This window comes from Dermacentor silvarum, chromosome 5, assembly GCF_013339745.2.
Source record: "Dermacentor silvarum isolate Dsil-2018 chromosome 5, BIME_Dsil_1.4, whole genome shotgun sequence".
NCBI classification, from domain to species: Eukaryota; Metazoa; Arthropoda; class Arachnida; order Ixodida; family Ixodidae; genus Dermacentor; species Dermacentor silvarum.
Window position 1 is genome coordinate 127,482,012 of NC_051158.1, and position 13,797 is coordinate 127,495,808.

Sequence of the window (13,797 nt, forward strand, 5' to 3'; positions counted from 1 at the left end):
ACTAACTGAAAATGGCGCACGTGTGCTCTTGTTCCTGCAAAAAGGAAACGCACAGATATCTTATAGCGCATTCGATTATCCTTTCTTTAATAAAGCCGGTGGGCCGGCAATATCTATGTGTTTCCAAAGACTAGAAGGGCAAGAGAGGACGGAACGGCAGCGGTCCTCCACGCACACCCTGCCGTGGCTACCGATCTTGAGATAACGGCAGACGACGAGCGAGTACAAAGTGCGTCCACCGCAAGTACGAAGTGCGACAGTGCGCTCGTGCCTGTGCCGAAGTTCGTGATCATGTGGGAGCCTCACGCAAGACCTTGACCCTACCTAAAAACATCCTCATTCTCAACTGCAATAATTGAAATTTTGAATGGCTTTATGCTTTGCAGATGCAATAGCTACCTTCGAATGCGGAATGAATTTCGGAAATTTTGTAATAGAGTAAGAAATTTGCCGAGTTTCTTACTCCATTCCGAAACAACGCACCACCAGACGCTTTTAATACCAAATATGCGCATAAAGTAAAATTTACCTTTGAAAGAGGGGTCCTTCTCCCATTCCTTCTTATATGCGCGGCTGTATTTCGCCCACTTGCCCATGCTCAGTTTTGAGAACAGTTTTCTTACTGAAACACGCGTCAAGCGGCAGCAGATTGCGCCGAAACCATGACAAAAAGAGAGCTTAGCCTGGAATGACGTGTAAACACGGCAGCGATGGCTTAACGCGATCCACTCAGCGCCAATATGCCTAAAAACACAGCCTTCGAGATTGCCTACATAACTTTTTCGCAGCAATAAGCTTTGGGTTTTCATAAACCGGCGTTGCCAAATTTTGTTAGTGCTGACGTGGTCCCTGGACCCGGAAGTCCTTAATACAAAAATAGCCCAAATATAGCCATGTAGCCAACTCGGAATTTTCGATGCCAAGCCGCGTAAAAAGTAGCCCAATTTAGCTATTAATAGCCCAATCTGGCAACCCTAGCCAGCGCACGCTCTCTTCAGCTCAGGAGAACCCTGCATGTCATGGTTACGTCATCACTTCTCTCTCTCGCTCAAGCTCCGCCTTAACTACTGCTTTGTGCACACTCTGCCTCGCTCTCCACCGCTACGTCATCGCTACCCTCTCTTTAGCTCCACCCACCTGCTGCTCAGCGCCCGCCTTCCTCCTCTCTCGCACTCGCCGCTCTCCGAACACCTGCGCCCCGGCGCATGCTCCTCAACCAGCTGTGCCGATTCTTCGCGTACGCTCGGCGCGGCTCAACGTCGACCTTAAAGGGACACTAAAGAGAAAGCGGAAGTTGAGCTTAAATGGTAGATTATGCTTTCACGATCACAGCCATACCATACTTACTGCAAACAGATGTTTAATAAGCGAGAAAATAGCGAAAAACTGAAGGATAGGTGCTGACGCCCCTTCGAAATTCCCGCACTACACGTTCGTGACGTCGGAGATTACAAATGCAGGCCGGTCGCGATTGGTCGAGAGCGATTTATCGCTGTTAATAAAACGCAAAATAAAATACACCTTAAACGTACATAAACAGCATTTGCCAACTTTTTAAACCGTTTCAAGCGAGGAAGTACAAGTTTAGCAGAAAATTAAATAAATAAGAAAAAATGGCATGGCGATGCATGCGGCTACGTAATGCGGCCGTGATAGTTTCGTAGTTTCGTTTTTGGTCAATGCATCGTCGCGCGCACCTGTTCCGCTCTACGGTGTTTTGTTGCGTGTTGCGTGGCTCGAAAAACGTCGACTTCGCAGGAAACAGCCAGAAAATGCCTCGTGTGTAGTGTTTAGGGTTGTATAAATGGCCGAAGGCGCTTGTTCAGGGCAGTGGCACGCAGTGTTGACTCGATTGTGTCCTTTCATGTGGTGTCGCGCGGAGAGCCCCCGCTCCCCGGCGTTCGCAATGGCTCAGTGTTCTGCCGATAATAAAACGGCAAGAGAGCCAGAGAAACCCATGGTGTGCTCTCTGCATTTCTCGCCCTTGCATTATGTGTATAATCTTGCCCTCGGAAAGCATCTTGGCGTGCCCCAGAGGCCAGTTCTTTCTCGACAGCTGTTCCCTCAATGCGGCCTTCATCAAACCCCCTACCGGTGCCCCTGCAGCAAAACTGGCGGCTCGGTGAGTGCTGAATCTCATTAAATAAAGCCAAGAAATAACCATACCGAGTACGTGCGCAACGTTCTACGCTTGTTCTGTCGGGAACATCGTCGCCTGGTGGACCGCACGCTTCGCCTCGACGAAAACGAAGCTCTGCTTTCCGCCGGCGCGGCCGGCGGCTCACCGCCATCGCACGAGGAAACACCTACCGCTCGAGCACGGCTGATCATTTCGCGCTCCGTTTCACGGAATATCGCTGAAATGCAGTCCTGCTTCCCTGGCAAGCTCTTCGTTGCAAGGTTCAGCGGCAGCAACGGTATACATCGCGGCGAACGCAAACGCAGCGACCATGCATGCAGCCATGATGCATCCAGCGCCTCGGCCGTTTACGCAAGCGGTGACGTATCATGGCGCATTATGATTCGCTTAGAGCAATGCAATCTGTGACGACACTGCTTCAGCGCCAATCTGGGGTGAGAGAAATTGAGGAAGAGATATTTGGTCTTTGTTTACGAATTTCTTCGCGCTAATAACTCAAATTTTTGCACACAACAAAAACTATATATATGCCGCCACTGAACTTCCACGGATGCCAGTGGCCATGGCATTGGGTCTGTACTGGCTCAATCGCAGCGTAATTGCATAAGCCAGCCGGCTATTGTCACCCGCCGAGGGAAATTTTTCAATTACTGAACGGGAGTGCCTGGCGTTAGTTCAGGCAGTAGCTAAATTTCGCCCTTACGTGTATGGCCACACATTTTTCCGTGGTTTGCGATCACCATGCTTGTGCTGGCTATCGCCACTTAAATACTGGACGATTGGGTAGGCGGGTAGTACGACTCCAACAATATTTATTTGTTGTCGTGTACAAGTCAGGCCAAGACAATATAGAGGCAATGAATGAACCGTAACTAGGTTGATCTCACAAGCAGCAGTTGAAGTGGGAGGCAAGGCACCAAGGCAACCAGTAGGTAAGCTCTCCCAAGAAACTAAGGACCTAATAAAGAAACGACAAAACATGAAAATGTCCAACTCAAGACTGATCAACAAGAAGAGTCAAAAGTGATCAACAAGAAGAAAGTAAGGGATATTCGAAATATAACGTGAGAAAGATTGAGAAAGCCGTAAAATATAGACGCAACATTTAATCAATAAGAAGAAAGCTTGGCATAGGACAAGGCAAGATATATGCACTGAAAGATCAGCATGGTCTAGTTCACGAGCTAGTACCTTGGACTTTTGTCGGTGCTGCGCTGTCCCTTCGACGACTCGGACTTACTTTAATGGCCTCTTTTAGAAGCCGCCTGTCTATTAAACGTGACAATGTCACCAGCAATTTCGATGACATAGTAAAAGCAGCGGAATAATTCTATACTGACCTGTACAGTGTCCAAAACAGCCAAGCTACTTTCATTCGAAATAGTGATGAACCTGATACAGAGGCTCCTTGTATAACTAGCGATGAAGTTAGAAGGGTCTTGAAAGACATGACCAGGGGAAAAGCTGCTGGAGAAGATGGAATAGCAGTAGATTTAATCAAAGATGGAGGAGATATCATGCTTGAAAAGCTTGCGGCCTTTTATACGCAATGCCTCACAACTTCAAGTGTACCAGAGAGCTGGAAGAACGCCAACATTATACTAATCCATAAGAAGGGAGACGTTAATAAATTGAAGAAATATAGACCCATTAGCTTGCTTTCAGTATTGTATAAAATATTCACCAAGATAATTTCCAATAGAATCAGGGCAACACTTGACTTCAGCCAACCAAGAGAACAGGCTGGCTTCAGGAAGGGATATTCTACGATGGATCATATCCATGTCATCAATCAGGTAATCGAAAATCTGCAGAGTACAATCAACCTCTCTATATGGCTTTCATAGATTTTGAAAAGGCATTTGATTCCGTCGAGATACCAGCAGTCATAGAGGCATTGCGTAATCAAAGAGTACAGGAGGCATACGTGAATATCTTGGCAAATATCGTATCTACAAGGATTGCGCAGCTACCTTGGTTCTCCACGAAAAAAAGTAGAAAGTTACCTATCAAAAAAGGGAGCAGGCAAGGAGACACAATCTCTGCAATGCAATTCACTGCATGCTTAGAAGAAGTATTCAAGCTTTTAGACTGGGAAGGCCTAGGAGTGAGGATCAACGGCGAATATCTCAGCAACCTTCACTTTGCAGATGACATTGTCCTATTCAGCAACAATGGAGACGAATTACAGCAAATGATTGAGGACCTTAATTGAGATAGTGTAAGAATTGGGTTGAAGGTGAATATGCAGAAGACAAAGATAATGTTCAATAGCCTGGCAAGGAAACAAGAATTGAGGATCGCCAGTCAGCCTCTAGAGTCTGTAAAGGAGTACATTTATCTAGGTCAATTACTCACAGGGGACCCTGATCACGAGAAAGAAATTTACAGAAGAATAAAATTGGCTTGGAGTGCATACGGCAGGCATTGCCAAATCCTGACTGGGAGCTTACCACTGTCGTTGAAAAGAAAAGTGTACAATCATTGCATTCTACCGGTGCTAACATGTTAGGTAGAAACTTGGAGGTTAACAAAGAAGCTCGAGAACAAGTTAAGGACTGCACAAAGAGCGATGGAACGAAAAATCTAAGGACTAACGCTAAGAGACAGAAAGAGAGCGGTGTGGATCAGAGAACAAACGGGAATAGCCGATATTCTGGTTGACATTAAGCAGAAGAAATGGAGCTGGGCAGGCCATGTAATGCGTAGGCTGGATAACCGGTGGATCATTAGGGTTACAGAGTGGATACCAAGAGAAGGGAAGCGCAGTCGAGGTCGGGAGAACACCAGATGGGATGATGAAGTTAGAAAATTTGCAGGCGCTAGTTGGAATACGCTAGCGCAAGACAGGGGTAATTTGAGATCGCTGGGAGAGGCCTTCGTCCTGCAGTGGACATATAATATAGGCTGACGATGATGACGAGTCAGGACGCTTGGATAAGGATGTCGACTGCCTGTCAAGTCGTGCTGTCGACCACCCTGAACATGAGGTGCATGACACAGACGCCTCCATCCTCCATGGTGATTTCTGATCTGCGTGCTATACGCACTGAACAACGGCGTGATGAGTGCTTACGATTCCAATCGATCGTCTCAATTGTGAACATTCGGATCCCACTCAGCGCATGTTCGTACTGCGTCAGAACGTTCTCTACTGTCGGAGCTCACGTACCGAAGGACTAGAATTTTTACTCGTTGTGCCACGCCATCTCCGAACATCAATTCTCGAGCAGTTGCATGACTCACCTACTGCAGGCCGCCTCGGAGTTTTTCGTACTTACGACCTCGTACAGGTCAGGCCTGTAGCGCTCCGTGCGCCGCTACGTTGCAGCCTGTGCGATCTGCCAGCGCTGCAAAAAACCTGCTGTGCTGCCCGATGGACGCCTTCACCTCACTGATGCGCCCTCAGAACCTTTCCTTCGCGTCGGTTTTGATCTTCTTGGGCCTTTTCCGACGTCGAAGCCTGGCAATACGTGGGTCGTTGTCGCGACTGACTACGCGGACCGTACGCGATTACGTGAGCTTTGCCCACAAGCAGTGCAAACTGAGGTGGCGGATTTCCTTTTACATGACGTCATCCTCCATCATGGCGTACCTAGGCAGTTCTCACTAATCGCCTTCTTATCCCGAGTTGTTGAAGATTTACTTCGTTCCTGTTCTGCCTAGCACAAGCTTTCCAGCACCTACCACCCGCAGACAAACGGAATCATGGAGCGCCTGAATCGCACGTTCACAGAAATGCTGTCTATGTACGTTTCTGACGACAACAGTGATTGGGTCCCCTTCGTGTCTGAAGGGGACCCCTTCGTACCCCTTCATTAAACTTAAACGTTCAAGAACTACAATCCTCCGGCCGATTTCTCTAACGCTCGGCGTTGGCAAGGTCATGGAGCGCGTCGTCCCGAACAGGCTCAACGGGTACTTCGAAGACAACGAGGTATACACACACAAGATGATCGGCTTCCGCGCTGGACTATCAACGCAGGACGCCATGAAACTAATCAAGAATCAGATCGTGGACGGCTGTTCCAGAGACGTCAAGGCTCTGCTCGGCCCGGATTTCGAGAAGGCTTTCGACAGCGTGCTCTACACCTTCATCGTCAAGACCATTTCGGACCTGGGTCTCGGTTCCATTTTCCACAGCTACGTCAGCTCTTTTCTAACGGACAGGAAGGCCAAGCTTCGCATTGGAGACTTCCGCTCCACTCCCCTCTTCCACTATCTGTCTCTTTTATCCCCTACCCCTTGCCCCCCTCGAGGGTAGCCAACCGGAACTACATCTGGTTAACCTCCCTGCATTTCTATTCATCCTTTCTCTCCCTCTCTTTCTCTCCGCTCCGAAGATGTGCCCTTCGGAGGCCGGGCCACTCCTCAGGGCGCCGTAATCTCCGCCACACTGTTAAGCACCTGTTTGACTGGTCTTTCCGAGAGGTGGGCACGCGTCGAGGACACCATCTACGCCAACGACATCACGATTTGGTGCGCCGGGGGCTGCGAGGGCAGAGTGGAAGAAGCCATATAGGTGACGAACGACGTCATCGAGGAGTATCTACGCCTCACCGGCCTTCAGTGCTCCCCCGCCAAGTCGCAGCTTCTGCTTTACAGAAAAGAGAAGGTAGGCTTCCATAGATTGGAAGCCAGTCTCCGAAAGCAGCATCTGTCTTCGCACTTGTGACGGGGAGTCGACATCATTCGATCATGGGCATGTTTGTCGAATTCCTTCCGGCAGACATTGACTCTAGCACACATGCTCTGAGAGTGCGGCTCGAGATACCCCAAGTTTAGCAAGGAGGAGTGCGACTCGCTTCTGCGTAGCCCCGCACTAGACAAGCAAATCCTGGCTGTCGGGCGTGCCCGCGACCCGGCGTGCCCGCGGTGGGCTAGACCTGCCGGTCCCTACGTGGGAGTAGCCGGTGTGCGCGACGAGTTCGCGTCCTCGCCGTACCTCCGATAAAGTTATTTCACTCACTCAAATCACATGTGCATCGCATCGGGTTGCTCAGCATTTCTTGGGTTCGTTGCGGGGTCGTTGGCTTTGGACGTTGATTCAGTATGCATGGCGAAAGCTTCGCGTTCAACAATCTTTAATTAAGAGAGGGGCTTTGATTTTTTTCCGCCACTGGTTTCTATCCCTGCGTTGGCATCCGAATCTATACCATCACTTTCAGAAGCCGAGACCACTTTCCGCACACAGCAGTCGGCGAAGCGGCTCCCAAAGTCATCAACGCTGGGGCGCATGGAGGTGCCGATGCTACCACTCCAGGAACGCGACTCCAGAAACCCGATTCACTCCAGGAACCCGATTCCACTCCAGGAAGCCGATTCACGGATCACGGCTGGGAGATGGTTTTTGTTCTGTCGGAACCCCATCCTTGGATGTCAACGCAATCTTTGCCCGAATTCACGACCATTCACCCTGCACTGAGGGAGGCCTCACTGAAGGAGGTGAAGAAGACTAACACGGCTGAAGTCATTATCATCCAGGTGCTGCCCGTACGCAAAAAAAAAAAAACGCGCAAGAGACAGCAAGTTGCGTAAGTTACCACCGTAAGAAATCATCGCAAGAGACCTCAAGAGACGCGCTAGACACGCGGTATTTCGTAAAGCTCAGCTGATTGGAGCACATCGGTGAGCCTAAATCAGTCAGCGGCGACGCTGCGAAGAAGCACCTCACGGTTAAGCAGAGCGGCAGCTCACTCTAGTCGTACGTGCCCAACTGCGACGGCATAATCGTCGGCGAGACCTACGACCAATGCGCAACAGCCATTGGCACGCGCCAGCGAAGCTGGTTGCGTGCAGGACGGCTCACCCACGACTTCACTCCCCGGACAAATTACCTTCATGTTAAGTTGCGTGTTTGCAAGCCATGCCAGAAACTTGCTGCGTAGCCGAGTGTGAAGACGAAGTGAACTTGTTCTCGGGCGCTCGCATAGCGCCCGAGTACAAGTTCAGCTCGGGGCAGGAGATCCAAGACGACGACGAGAAGTAAACCAGGCGTTTTGGCTTACGGTCGGCTGTCTGGTTCTTTACAATGGCATGTAATGTTATTATTCACAATTTTTCTGTGATTATAATATGTGAGAAGAAGATTATGTATTAAAAACTAATTATGGGCTAATTAAAAGCTAATTATTCGGCGAAATACAAAGAGTAGTCGGACTTGCTCCAAGCGACGACAAAGAAGGTTACCCTGGTTCTGTGCAGCTACGTAGCACTCGTATGCTTTTCTTTCTTTCTTTCTTTCTTTCTTTCTTTCTTTCTTTCTTTCTTTCTTTCTTTCTTTCTTTCTTTCTTTCTTGATACTGTTAACCCTCGCTTGAGGGTTGTTACAGGGAGGGAAAATAGTAGAACACAAGCAAATTGCACATTTCATAGCATCAGGTTGGGTGCCCACGATACAAAATATCAATCAAGCATTCAAATTTGTGCACATCTGTCTGATCTACAACATCAGGTAAGGCATTCCACATTTCAATTACATCCGGAAAAAAAAGAATAACGAGAAACATCAGCGCGTGTGTTATAAGGCTTGACGGCTCTGCTGTGGTTTATCTCTCGCTACGATTTGCAGGGAAGTGGGCGTACTTTTCCATTTTTATCTTCAATAGCCTTTGAAGTATATGAACAAAAATCTTAAGTCTGGGTTTTTTCCTTTGGGGTTCCAGCAACTCAAGCCCACACGAACGCAGAATTGTTGTTACCGAGTCCGTCCTTCGGTATCTTGAAGCAATAAAACGAGCAGCCATTCTCTGAATTCTTTCTAGTTTGTCTATTAAGACGTTTTGGGGGGGGGGGGGGGTTCCAGACAACACAAGCGTATTCTAAATATGGACGTATGAGAGTTTTATAAGCCATTAATTTAGCATCCTTCGTTGCATGTTCCAGCTTTTTATTCAGTGAATACAGTTTTTTGTGAAGCCGTCGAGCACAGGTTATCGATATGTTTACGCCAGTGAAATGGGAAATTGTGACTCCTAAATACTTGAATGTATCTACATTTCTTAGTTTGTCACTTGCAATGTTATAAAAGAATGGCACCAGACTTTTTTGTTAGTAACATGTGTAAAAGTCGATTTGTTATAATTGATTTCCATGTCCCATTGATTTCCATGTCCCACGTACACAGCAAGCATATCGCCGAGCGTACGGTTGAAGCGTTCTGTAAGGCTTGGTTTGGGGGGTGGTACGCCGAAGTTGGCGATGAACCACGTGGCACCCCTTGAGAATGGCGTCAACTACTTCGGACAGGAAGACACGCCCGCGATCACTGAGCAGTTCCTGGGGTGACCCATGTCGCAGGATGAATCGTCGAAACAGGAAGGAGGAAACATCGCGCGCTGTAGCTGCCGGTAGGGCGGCTGTTTCGGCGTATCGCGTCAGATGGTCGACTGCTGCAATAGCCCAGCGGTTTCCAGCCGATGTCATGGGAAGGGGCCCGTACAAATCGATGCCGACGCGTCCAAAGGCGGGGTAGGGCAAGGTAAAGGTTGTAGGCCGGCAGGCGAAAAGCGGAGTGAAATTTCCGGCGCCGGCAATCGGGACAAGAGCGAACAAACTTGTGAACGTAGCTGTACATCTCGCGCCAGGAATAACGCTGTTGAAGGCGCTGGTAAGTCTTGAAAACTCCGGAGTGCGCACACTGTGGATCAGCATCGAAAGCTGCGCATACTTCGGAACGCAGACTGCGGGGTACCACCAACAACCACTGGCGCCCGTCGGGGTTATAATTGCGTCGGTGAAGCAGGTTGTCGCGGATGGCAAAATGACGTGCTTGGCGACGCAACGTGGGAGTGCTTGGTTGTGCCGACGACTCAGAAAGCAAGTCTATAAGGGAGGCAATCCAATGGTCCTGCTCAGAAGCGATGGTGTTAAGGTCGAGCGAAGAAACAATAATCTCGGATAGTGAGGAGCAGACATTGTCCGGCAAGGCAGAGCGCGAGAGGGCGTCGGCGTCAGAATGCTGGAGTCCGTTGCGGTACAGCGCCCGGACATCATAGTCCTGCAGGCGAAGTGCCCATCGAGCAAGACCGCCCGAGGGGTCCTTTGCAGGTGCAAGTTGGAATCAGCTAGTGCAAGATAGGGGAAATTGGAGATCGCAGGGAGGGGCCTTCGTCCTGCAGTGGACATAAATATAGGCTTATTATGGTCATGGTTATGGTTCTATCGCGGTCTTCTCCATCGCACCTGTGTGGCGTGCCGTTTCAGCCTCTCTGCGTTTCGCCTCCTTCGGTTTAGCGGCACTCTCTCGCACCGCTCACAAGGGCGACTTTAGAAACGGCGCTTGAACGTGCGGGTGTATCAAGGCTCTTTATGCCCCATACAGTTATCCCGTCGGGAGCCAACGTTGTGCTCCTGTTTTCCCGGCGCCGTTCCTGCCACCATTCTTCGAGCGCTGTGAACTCCATAGTTCAGCAGAGAAGCCTACTTAACAACTGCACTGCTGACAGGGTGCTGTGTGCAGCGCTTTTGAGAGCCATAACACATAAATTGCTGTTCGTCTTAAGCAATTACATCACAGCAGTCATTCTTGACAGTTAGCAGTCTTTAGAAACATAGAATCGTCGTCGGCACCGTCCAAAGCTGGGGCTTCGCCTCTTGACGGTGTCGCTTTCGGGGGCACGCGTACAGTAGGTTGTGCCGTACACCGCCTCGCTTTAATTGTTATTAAGCACAGATACGGCAATAGCAAACTCGGTGTCTATAAATTTAGTTTACACTTAAATACGCTATTTGCTTGTTATTTTGACAATAAACGATTACGCTTTTTTATGGGGTTTTACGTGCCAAAACCAGTTCTGATTATGAGGCACGCCGTAGTGGAGGACTCCGGAAATTTGGACCACCTGGGGTTCTTTAACGTGCACCTAAATCTAAATACACGGGTGTTTTCGCATTTCGCCCCCATCGAAATGCGGCCGCCGTGGCCAGGATTCGATCCCGCGACCTCGTGCTCAGCAGCCCAACACCATAGCCACTGAGCAACCACGGCGGGTCGATTACGCTCCTAAAAAAAGCAGGAAAGCTCAAACAACAAGAACGCCGTTGCACAGGGTGTCATGCCATTTTCTGCCCGGTAAAGACAGCATTGTTGCAGAGAGAGCAGTCTATGGGGTAATTGTTAAGATTTCAATATCGTCAGGCACTGTTTTCAAGGACGGGAATATTTTTGCGGGCCAGAATATGTGCTACCTGAGGCTCATTGTAATAGCACAAAAGTCGCTTTTGATACAAGCTGAGCTTCTAGGGATCCTTATTTCGCGTCCTTTTTATTGCTGTGTACCTCATTTAGAGAGGCTGCTCTTGTGAAATTCTAGACTTCACGCCGATGCAAAGTATTTGTGCGGAGCAGGCGCGCGCGCGTCCTATGAAGCGCCATTCTGTCGTGAAGTAATTCGCTCCTCCCACTATAGTGGCTGCTCTAGAAGTAGAAGGCGCGTTTCTCTATCTTTCAATTTTCAGCTGTTTTCAATGCGTAGGTCGAAGAAATATTTTGCACATACAATACCCACCGCGTGGTCTACTCACAGAAGTGGTCTGGTGGAACATCTGGTGATAGCTTTCAAGGAAATCAAGCGGACTCTCGTGACTGCCTGACTTTTTTTGTTATTCCTCCCGCGACCTCTCCTGCAGAATTTCTATCAACTTCCTGAATTATGTTATGTTCATTGTCACCCAATAATAAAGTAAATGAAGCTTCTCATATTATCGGCTTGCTTTTAATAGCTGAGTAATATACCAAAATTTCGTACTTACGATTGATGTGTAAATCTGCTCCGTCTTTGTAGCGCTCCACGTGCAGCCTAACATTGGTTAACCTAAAACATAGATGTACAAATGTAAACCTGGTGAACACTATCACTTCATAGTGCTGTTGGAACCAATAGCCATCAAAAGAAGGTGCTTTTAAAGTTCAATATCTTCTTTTTATTTTCTTGTTCGTCAGTGTTTAGAAGCACTAATCTCGTTTAACTTCGTAAAGATATTGTCACGTTGTAGTGACGATGAAGAACACAGTAGCAAAGCTGTGTATCATAAAAAAAAAACTTATATTGGGTGAACCTGTGCCCAAACCAAGCGACACCCGAAGCAAGACGCAAGCACCGAGCAGAATCGGCAATCAGCGAAATCTGATCGGTGGGTCAAACGCGTAGGCTTTAATACACGTCCCGTCGAACATCCCAGCGTAATCACTGGTGCCCGCGTGCCTTCAAGAAAGTACTCCACAATTCCTGTTTGCACATGCAATCTGATTACACAAAGTTCGGCGATAACATACTGCTGCGAGGCGGAAAGAAGCACAAATGTCGTTTATGCTAGGCGAATGCTGAAGGCACCAGCTGACACTAGAACGTGGCAGCGGAAGCGCCAGCAGCAACAACACTTCTTCGTCGTCACCTCGCATGTCTGCTTGTCCTGTTTTGCATCGCGACACCACGCCGCCGGGGTTAGAGTGCCGACCCAGCGCAGGCGATTATGGCCCGGAAAATGCACGCACGAATGGCTTTAAACGGAAGACATCAACAACATCGGTTCTTGGCTGTACAGACGACGGCCCTGGCTCTTCGGCAGCAATCTATTACGTCACATCCGAAAGCTGTCGCAGGATTCGGTAGGGACCTGAATATCGCGACAGAAGTTATTTCAGTGAGGTGAACACGGGCAATCTGACGGGCCTGTGCGGCCATACAAATTGTATCGCAGACATAAGCGGTACGCGACTGACTTGTGGAAGTACAGTGTCCAGAGGAAAACAGCATCACGGCCAAACAGTAGATAAAACGGTGAGTAACCAGCAGTGTCATGGCGAGACGAATGTATGCGAAGGTGACGTATGGCAGAGCGATATCCCAGTCCTGATGGTCTGGAGAAATGTACATGTCGGTAAGCATTCAATTATTCAGTTCAGTCGCTCTGTAGAACCGTTAGTCTGTGGATAGTAAGCTGTGGCTACTTGGGACTGAGTAGAGCATAGGCGGAGGATATCATCAGTGATCTTTGACAAGAAGTAACGTCCGCGATCCGTGAGGAGCTGATGTGGAGCACCGTAGTGCAGGATGACGTTGCGGAGGAGGAAATCCGCGACGTCAGTGGCACAACTTGTAGGCAGAGCTCCCGCAATGGCGAAGTGCGGGGCGTAATCGATTGCTACCTCAAACCCATTTGTTGCCCTTAGTTGACAAAGGAAAAGGGCCCAGTAGATCGAGTCCCACGCGAAAGAAAGGCTCAGTGGGAATATCGATGGGTTGTAAAAGCCCAGCTGGAGCCATGGGAGTGGGCTTCCGGCGTTGGCACAGGTCGCAAGGAGTAACATAGTGGTGCACAGAGCGGTATAGGTTGGGCCAGAAGAAAGGGCGCCGGACTCGGTCAAAGGTACGAGTAACACCGCGGTGCCCAGCGGTGGGCGCGGCGTGGATCTTCTTTCTGGGGTTTTACGTGCCAAAACCAGTTCTCATTATGCGGCATAACACTGCGATTCTGAGGGGAATAACACTGCGATTCAAGACGTCACGTGTCATGACGTCCAGAACTCACGGCTTCAATTTGTTGACACAGATAGTCCTGGAACATGGGCCGTGTTTTCCGACTCGAGACCGGCTTTACACAGTATGCAGTCAGTTCTCTGACGTGGAGTTCACGAACAGCTAACGTACGAAATT

General features: G+C 49.0%; 1 long non-coding RNA gene across 1 annotated transcript in view; it reads right to left on the reverse strand.

Moving 5' to 3' along the window:
- LOC125945991 (uncharacterized) overlaps positions 1-11,955 on the reverse strand; it is a 54,757-nt gene extending 42,802 nt beyond the window's left edge. Inside the window, exon 1 of the long non-coding RNA XR_007467298.1 lies at positions 11,894-11,955. This is a non-coding gene — a long non-coding RNA (uncharacterized LOC125945991). The remainder of the gene's footprint in view (positions 1-11,893) is intronic.
- Between the last annotated feature and the right edge of the window lie 1,842 nt (positions 11,956-13,797).